The sequence below is a fragment of the Lactuca virosa genome, chromosome 8 (assembly GCF_052849685.1).
Source record: "Lactuca virosa cultivar CGN04683 chromosome 8, Lactuca_virosa_CGN04683_v6, whole genome shotgun sequence".
Classification (NCBI taxonomy): domain Eukaryota; kingdom Viridiplantae; phylum Streptophyta; class Magnoliopsida; order Asterales; family Asteraceae; genus Lactuca; species Lactuca virosa.
Genome location: NC_136433.1, coordinates 37,867,498 through 37,876,930, shown reverse-complemented (window position 1 = coordinate 37,876,930; position 9,433 = coordinate 37,867,498). Strand labels below are relative to the sequence as shown.

The window sequence follows — 9,433 nt, the reverse complement described above, 5'->3', positions numbered from 1 at the left end:
TGGAATCAAGCACCAAACAAGAGGTATGTAATTCAACTAGAATATATATTATGTGTGCTTTATATTATTCTAGTTAGAACAATACCTTGGAAAATTGATATTTGCATGTATAATAGAGAAAACATAGATCCAAGGTATTTAGGGTTGCATGTACACCATAGGAGTGTTAGAATGCTCAAGATCCAATAGTTCTAAGTACACCCATGTCAGTCTTACCAGAATCTGTTGAAGATGAACCTTTGGAGGCAACAAGAAGAAGATCAAAGTGGGAAAATGATGATTACATATGTTGTGGTCATATTCTCAATAGTATGTCTGACTCTCTTTTTGATATCTATCAAAATTTCAAATCTACAAAAGAACTGTGGGATTCTCTTGAATCCAAGTACATGGCTGAAGATGCTTCTAGTAAGAAGTTTCTTGTTAGTAACTTTATGGGTTACAAGATGATTGACTCCAGACCTGTTATGGAACAATTCCATGAAATGTTAAGGATTTTGGGACAGTTTGCTCAACACAATTTGAAAATGGATGAAGCCATTTCTGTGGTTGTGATCATTGACAAACTGCCCCTTTCCTGGAAGGATTTTAAACACAATCTGAAACATAACAAAGAGGAATTGACTTTGACTCAACTTGGAAGCCATTTAAGGATTGAAGAGTCCATGTGAACATGGTGGAAGGAGAAAGTTGGTTGCTCTTCTGTGAACATGGCAGAAGGAGAAAGTTCTAATAATCCCAAGAAGTCTAATGGAAAAAAGGAAGTTTAAAGGAAAGGATGACAAGTCTTCTAACAAGAAGAGGAATGACAGTTTTTTCAGAGAATTGACCATTGTTTGACCCTTATCCAAACTTCCGTTTTATGTCAGTTTTTATAGTTTTATGACAGTTTGAAACTGTCATATGACAGTTTTTTCAGACAAAGATCATAAAGTCGGTTTTGGTCTCATTTCTGGTACATACGAAACTATCATCAAAACATTCTAAGTTCTTGTCTCTCTGAGTCTTATCCGATTAAAGAATATTGGGAGTACCACCCAAATGCTTTAATCTGAAAGTGTTTAACACAATTCTCAGAATTCCAAGCCTTTCTATATCCCAATTTCTTACATTCGATTATGAAAGGTGTTTACAAAAAAGGATCTAGATCTAAATCTACATAATTAACACACACTAACACTCTCAATGTTACATCTCTCAAGCACACCTCTATATGTGGTATGAACCCACCTTATATAGAGGTGTTTACATCTCTCTCTCTCTATCTATCTATCTCTATCTCTATCTCTCATGTCACAAGGGGGAGTTTTGGATAGAAAAATTATGAATTGAGCGCTTTCTCATTCCTTTTTTGGTTTTATAATAATTTTTCGATTATAAAAAGGGAGAGAGATTTAGATATGGATATCTGAAAGTTGAATTTTTGTAAAACCAAAATCAGATTGGAAAATTGTGATTTTTTATTTTGGAAAATACCAAACCATTGGTTTTTTATTTCGGTTTCGGTTTTTCGGTTTTTCGTTTTTTTTAATATATTTTTCGGGGTTTTGTTTTTTTTATTTCATAGATTTATTCATCAACAAATGTTGCTACAATTTAACAAAAATAAATAATTTGCTAAAACATAATACAAGAGGAAGTTTGTTCACATTTAGTCATTGAACTTTTTTAGAAGGAAGCGAACTTTCGATTTTGTTCACATTTAGTTACTAAACTTTTTTTCATTATCTATTTGTCACCGAACTATTGAAATTGTTCCCATTTTACCCTTATGACCTGTAACAACCGGTCATAAGGGTAAAATGTGAACAGTTTCAATAGTTCAATGGCAAATAGATAACGAAAAAAAGTTTAGTGACTAAATGTGAAGAAAGTCGAAAGTCCGTTACCCTTTCAAGTCATTATCCCTTTTCTTATTATAGCATATTCACAACATTTAGAGGGACTCGTTTGTGTATTTGGCCATACAAAACATCCGAAAATTTATAAAGTGGATGAATTTATGACAAGTATTTTCTATTCCGCCATCCTAATTTCATTGACACGTTTAATTGGGACAACAATGGAAAAGAGAAAACTGAGAAGGGAACATATCTTCAGACAATGGAGGCCCCTTGTGCAGAATCTGAAGAAAAATGGTCGAAAGAGGATCGATTTGCTGCGGTTACAGAATGAAAGCAGGGAAGATTTGGCTAATATTGAACTGATGTAAGACTTCTTAATATGCGACAGGTAAAAAATTAGGGCTTTTTTTATGAAGATGCAAACTGCTTGAAATCGGGTGGAATACTTTCTCCTTATTCAATCCTGAGGTCATAATATTTCTTTATGTATGTGAAAAAATAAATCCCGAATATCTCTCTGAAAAATTTAAGTTCCCGCTAGTGTAATTCCATTTTCGGATTTCAAACATCCCGTTTGGTAATCTATGTTAATCAAAAAACGTATTTATGGTTATTTCACTTGGAAGTTTTTATTTTTATTTTTTTGTAAATGAGTTTATTTGTAGTTTCTAAACTTTTTACAAGCAAGAATTAGAGACATAAGATGGAGTACACATTCTGGTTGTTGGAATTTCAAATGTTGAAAAATCGGCTTTTGCAAAATCCTTACATCAAATAGGCAGAATAGTGTTGCAGGTTATTCTTTTTTTTTTGGTTACACACACAATAGTGTGTTTTAAGGTGTATTTACAAAAAATGACCACAATATGTTTGATATTTGACAAATAGACCACTTTTTGATCATTAGCACATATGAGTACTTTACTAATAAACTTTAAGCCTTTAAAGACGGGGGTATTTTGGGAATTGGTTTTCAAGAATTCAAGTTAGAAGAATTGAGTATTAGGTGTATATGCATAATGCATTGCATGTTTAGTGAATCAGTGGTTTCTTTACTAATAAAGTTGGTTTCTTTACTAATAAAGTTAAAGGACAGGGGTATTTTGGGATTTTTTTTCAATAATTCAAGTTAGAATAACTCTATATTAGGTGTTTATGCATTGCATGTTAAATAAATCAATGGTTTCTTTACTAATAAAGTTTAAGGACGGGGTATTTTGAGATTTTTTTTTCAAGAATCCAAGTTAGAAGAACTTTGTATTATGTTTTGTTGTAAACTTGTAATGAATAATACTTTCAAGGAATCATTTGCTATTTTGCTCCTCCTAAAAGGAAATATGTCATTTGTTGATTGTAACATTTTAAATATTTGTTTTTCAAGAAAAATGGAAGTTAAAACATGCAATTGTGAGTCCACATCCAGGGGAGACAAAAAATATCACAAGTTTTAAGGTATAAGTTATAGGCTTAATCTAAAGTTTAATATTTATTTACCTATGTATTTATATAAAAATTTAATTTCAGATTGAAGCAATTCTAATATCTATATCTTGGACACCCCTGGGATTTTGCCTCCTGAGATTCTTTATGCTGAAATCTCATCTTTTTTTTATTGCAGTTATAAAATCCAAACCCCATAAAAAGTTTATTAAGTTTGGAGTTTCAAATACAATCGGCGTGTTTCTCTTTTGATTCTGATCAAAGTCTTCACCTGTGTGGGAGTTCAATCCATCAGGTTGGTGAATAATCAAATTCTAATATATATTTTTTTGTTTCTTTTTGTGTTATTATCTTTATGTTATGTCTAGAACACTAAAAAAAACATCATACGTTTGAATATTACACGGTTTTGAAAACTTACTATGATTGCTTTTAAAATATGCAAAAAAAAAACTACAAAATGTATTGCTATAAATAGAGTCCGGTTTTGACAATGCACTTTCAGAATTGTACATATCTTAAAACCATTCATTAGAATAAAAATTTTAAAGTACAATTTTATAATAGAAAAAATGAAATTAGGATTCTATAATACACAATACATATATATGTATGAAAGTGCATTGGTATTTATATATGCAGAAGCTATAGTTGACTCTCTGATTGACTAATCAATGCTATGAAGGTAAGATTTGGTGCTGCCATTTATCTACAAAAAAAGTAGAAAAAAGAAAATTTTATAAAATAGTTGACTTCATATCATATATACTAAATTGTAAATAAAAAACTATCATTATTTCTTTAAAACATAAAAGGATAATTATGACATTTTATATTTATGAAAGGACCAAATTGGCATTTGAGGAAAATAAATGAAAAATAAAGTTTCTGTTATAAAACTTTTAGAAGAGAAAAGTATGATGATACAATATGCTAATAAGAAAATAAATAATTTACATTGCCCTTTTTGACCTTTGAGTAAAAAAATAAAAAAAACAAATATTTTTGTTATAAAATCACGTAATTGAAAGTTATGATTATTAACCGGAAAAAGTAAACTTTTGGCCGAAAAATATAGCATAAAATGGTCAATGTAGCAGAAATATTGTAAGAAATATTATAAGAATCGGATTATAGAAAAAGGAGAAGAAAAAAGAAATAAAATAAAAAAACAGATAGTGATTTACATTGCAAAGTATAGTTGAGTTTCATACCATATACACTAAATTGTAAATAAAAAACTAAAGTTATTTCTTTAAAACATAAAAGGACAATAATGTCATTTTATATTTATGAAAGGACGAAATTGCCCTTTGAGTAAAATAAATGACAAATAAACTTTCTGTTGTAATGGTTATTAAATGGAAAAGTAAACTTTTGACACAAAAATATAACATAAAATGATCCCTATGGCAGAAATATTATAAGAATCGGATTGTAGAAGAAGGAGAAGAAGAAATAAATAAAATAAAATAAACATAATGAAAACTGTTAACTGATGATGCTTAAATTTGTTCATCCTTTTTTTCTTTTGTTTTTGATACAGAATATTGACAAAGTATACAAAGTCAACTGATGGGTTCTATTCATACATGTAATTCTCTTTTTACCCATTAAGTGATAAATGTGGTAAATGACAGAATGAAAACTGTTATATGATTATCACAATACACTTCGAGAGCATAACATAAACAAAATCAAACAACAGATAAAGCATGAATTTTAAGATAACGATACACTAACCTGATGATTTTGGTATTCTGTGAATTCTGCAAATGAAAGTGAAAGGTTGTTGAATGAATTTTAAGGTATTTGATGATATAAACGTATAACATATAGCCTATAAATCCGGAATCAATTTCAAATTTATATTTATATTGATTGATTATGTGCAGAAAAATAATTCGAAAAAAAAGGAAAATATATAGCTGATTTGTAGGGATTCGAATTCGAATGGATTGATGTATAACAGTTGCTGGTTTTATGGATTGATTGCATCTAATTTAAGATATTTATTATATTTAGGATATATTTTAGGATATAAGATAATAATTTTTGCATATTAAGTCAACCGATATCCTGATTTGTAGGAATGACTGTCAATGGATGCTGTGATTATATGGGCGGGAAAAGCACATGTGAGATTGACGGTAGAACAGCACGTGGCAGGATATAGTGTTAAAAAAAGGACACTTGGCATTTAAGAGAGTGTTTTATTAAGCATGGAGATGGAGATATTCATTAATTTTAACAAAATGATCATACCAACCACGAAATACACATTGCGACTCAAATGGTCCATACATATAAAAGTGCATTTGTCACTTTCAAGTGAACAACTTCCCTGAGGCCTTTTACGATTGTTAAAATAACAACTCTTGGAGTCATCAATGGTAGATGAAAGTAAAGATCCTTAATCCTTCTTATTTGAAAACATTTAATCGTCATCAACGGTTCAAGAACATATTAGGTAGTATATTTGGTGTTTTAGGATATTTTGTAACGATATAGTTGTTTTTTTGGGAGCTTCGTACCTCTATTAACAATGGCATAGCGGAAATCAACGTAAGATTTAAAGAATATTCATTTATGAATGAAGAACCTACTCGCAAGTTCTTAAATAGACTTGTGTGTTTTGAGTTTACTCGTATTATTTAATACATCACATACCGTAACACCCCTTTTTGGAGAAATTTTAAAATTTGTTAAAATAATAAATAAATAATAAAAGTACTAATAATAGAAGTAAGTTTAATGAACTGAAAATACAAATGTAGTCAAATGTTAGAAAAGAGAAGCCCACTTGAGCATTTTAGATAAACTTTTGCTTAACCTACTTAACATTTTGTAAGAAAAATAATTGGTCAAGGTTTAAAGGGTAATTACATAAGCTAGTTGGGTGTTAAGGCTGGCTTGTGGCTAAATGCGAAAAGGTGGGAACGGAGGTCCCTAAAGTAATAAGTGCACAAAATCATGAACATGAGCCCCAATATTCTATTCTCTCCCACATTTGAAGGATTTTGGAAAGAGTTTTGGAAGGATCTTGGAAGCAACCAAGGAGATTTGAGATAAAATGATAAGACTATACTAAAATCACCAATACAATTATAAAAATATATAAAATAAAAATAAAATTAATTTGAAGGAACATCTTAATATACTTATATTAATATCATTGTCACCTCATCGTCACATTTAAACTATATCATTATAAAAATGAGGTTTTTTTATGCACACCTCCAAATTCAAATTCTCCTTTCTTTACCCCCCCCCCCCTCTCTCTCTTTCCTTTTGTCTTTTTTTTGTGTTTTTATGTTTTTTTTGTTGTTTTTTGTTTTTTAATATTTTTAATAAATACATAATATTATTTTTGACTATCCTTGTGTTTTTATTTATTTTTTGTTTTCATTATTTTTAATAAATACATATTATTATTATTATTATTATTATTATTATTATTATTATTATTAAAAATATAATTTTTTTTGTTCGGATTATTTTTGTGTTATTTTTATTTCCATTTAGACTAGCAGTGTGTTACTTTTTTCGTTATGACTATCTCTGTATTATTTTTCCATTTCAATTATCTTTGTGTTATTTTTTCCGTTCGGACTATTTATATATTATTTTTTTTCATTCAGGCTATCTTTGTTTAATTTTTTCATTAAGATTATCATTGTGATATTTTTCATTCAAACTATTAAAGAGACATCAAATTAAATCAAAATTTTAAAATAATAATAATAATAATAATAATAATAATGATAATAAAAGACAACAAAAAGACAAAAGACAAAACAAAAAACAACAAAAAAAAAAACAAAATATGTCTAATCAAAAAAGGTTTTAAAGATAATAAAATGATAAAAAATGGGGGTGCATGGAGAATTTTATGGATTATGGGGTACATATACAACACCCTTATAAAATGCTTCCCACTCAACATCACTATATCTATTTTATTTTATTTTATTATTTAAATAATAAAATTTAATTTTAATTTAACTAAAAGGCATAGAGAGAAAATAGAAGATTAGATGTTATCAATTGTGGTGGCGACCACATTCCACCACACCATAATGCACATGTGTGGTGTTCACTATCGTTGTGGCCTGCCACAAAGAGCCTTCATCGTATGTATTCCAGTTGGCCTAACTATATTGCCTCTCAAAATCTCATGGAATTCAACATATACTTGTGTAACATCCCGATGTCAAGACGATTTCAATTTCAACCCTATGTTTAAATAATATTGTATTTTAGCCCTTGGGATTGAAAGGGATTGCAAAATGGCCCATAATGGCAATATGAGAATTTTGTCCAGGTGTAGTACGTTGAGCGTACATTGTGTACGTTAGGCGTACTAGGGCGTGCTCTAGTACGTTGGGTGTACACCTCGTACGCGGGGCGTACGTGAAGAAAGTGTAAACCCTAATTTTTAGGTTTTGGTACGTATATGAACCCCATTATAGCCTCATGACTCATTTCTTCATCAGCCTCCTTGTGTAAAAAACGACCCCAAGCAAACCCTAAGTGGGAAGAAAGAATTTTGAGCCCGTTGGAGTGTTTTGGAGGTGTTCTTGAAGAAGAAAAAGAAGGGGGTGAGAAAAGCTTGGAGCTTGGAAGCATCTTGGATCGGAGATTTCCTTCTTGTTAACAACCTCCAAGAGGTATAAAGTTCACAACTTGATCACTCCATCTTGTAGATATATACATTTCTTCCTTTAAGACACTTTTTGTCCCAAATATGGTGATTCTAGAGCATGGCATGTTCTTGACTCAATAAGTCATCCTTTCAGACCTTAGGAGGAGTCTTAAGTCATAAAAATGTGGTCTTGATGGTTAGTTTTGCTCCATGCATGCTATAGAAGGTCTTAATGCATTAAGATGTTGAGATTTTGTGTTTTAAGCACTTAATGGACATGCAAAGCCATGAAGTTGGAAACTTTATGACTCTTGAGGGTATTTTGGCTTTGGATCTGTCTTTAGACGTGAAGATTTAGAGTATTAAGCTCTTAATGGGGAAATGGTTGAACAAGGTGTGTACGCTGGGCGTACCAAGTAGTACGTTGTGCGTACGCGGTCAGCGTCCCGTAAACTGGTTAAACACTGAGTACGCCCCGCGTAAAGAAGAGTACGCCCAATGTACTCGGCTGGGTCGACTCGGTCGGGTTGCTTGGTTGGGTTGACTCGGCTAGGTGTTGACTTGACTTATGACCGTTAACCAAGTTTGACCAAGGGTATTTTGGGGAAAGTATTATTAATGGATAATGTTTTGACATTTAGGATTTGGGATGAGCCGGTTTTTTGGGAGCAGAGTATTGATCAGCTATTCGTCAGATTGTGATGTAAGTTTTCCTCACTATACTTACGAGTCAAAGGCACGAAGGTCAGCCCATTGGATTGATATCCTGTTATACATTGATTTATGATATGTTGAGTATGGGATAGATTTGTATGATTATATGATAATTGCTGATATACGTAGACCGGTAGATCTGTAGGGCTACATGTGATTTATGGCTGCATTATTATCTGTCCGTTGATTATGTTTGTTATCTATTATATGTCAACATACTGTGTTGGGTTGAGACTTTACTGCTATGTGCGTGAGTCAACAGACCGGGTGTATTCCAGTCTGATGACTGAGTGGACCCAAGGGTATTCCAGTCCAATGACTGAGTGTGCTCGTTGTATATTGGTATTCCAGTTCGTTGACTAAGTGGACCTGTTGTATATTGGCATTCCAGTCCGACGACTGATTAGGCTATAGGGTAATCCAGCCACATGGTTGTGGACCCGTGGGTATTCCATTCCGATGACTGATTGGACCCAACATGCTTGTTCGTTTATGATATGTGTTTTGTGTGGTGGTACTTTGGGGGAAACTCATTAAGCGTTGGCTTACAGTTTTTAGCTATGGTTTCAGGTACTTCCGAGGATCGTGGAAAGACGAAGGTGTGATCGTACATATCCTGATTTTTATGTTGTTGATCTTGGGAGACTATGTCTTGAACAATGTTTGGAAAACCATGGTTTTGTAAACACTTTTATTAGTAAATGGGTTGATTTGAAAAGTTTAAAATGGTTGTGATTTTTGAGATGTTTCAAGTTGGTATCAGAGCCTTGGTTTAAGCGAATTGGAGGAA

The 9,433-nt window shown here is 31.5% G+C and overlaps 1 long non-coding RNA gene across 1 annotated transcript; it reads left to right on the top strand.

The window, feature by feature from the left end:
• Positions 1 to 2,002: 2,002 nt before the first annotated feature.
• Positions 2,003 to 5,928, top strand: LOC145134508 (uncharacterized). The gene is made up of 3 exons (XR_013719189.1): positions 2,003 to 3,296; positions 3,463 to 3,579; positions 5,375 to 5,928. It is a non-coding gene; the product is annotated as an uncharacterized LOC145134508 (long non-coding RNA).
• The last annotated feature ends 3,505 nt before the right edge of the window (positions 5,929 to 9,433 follow it).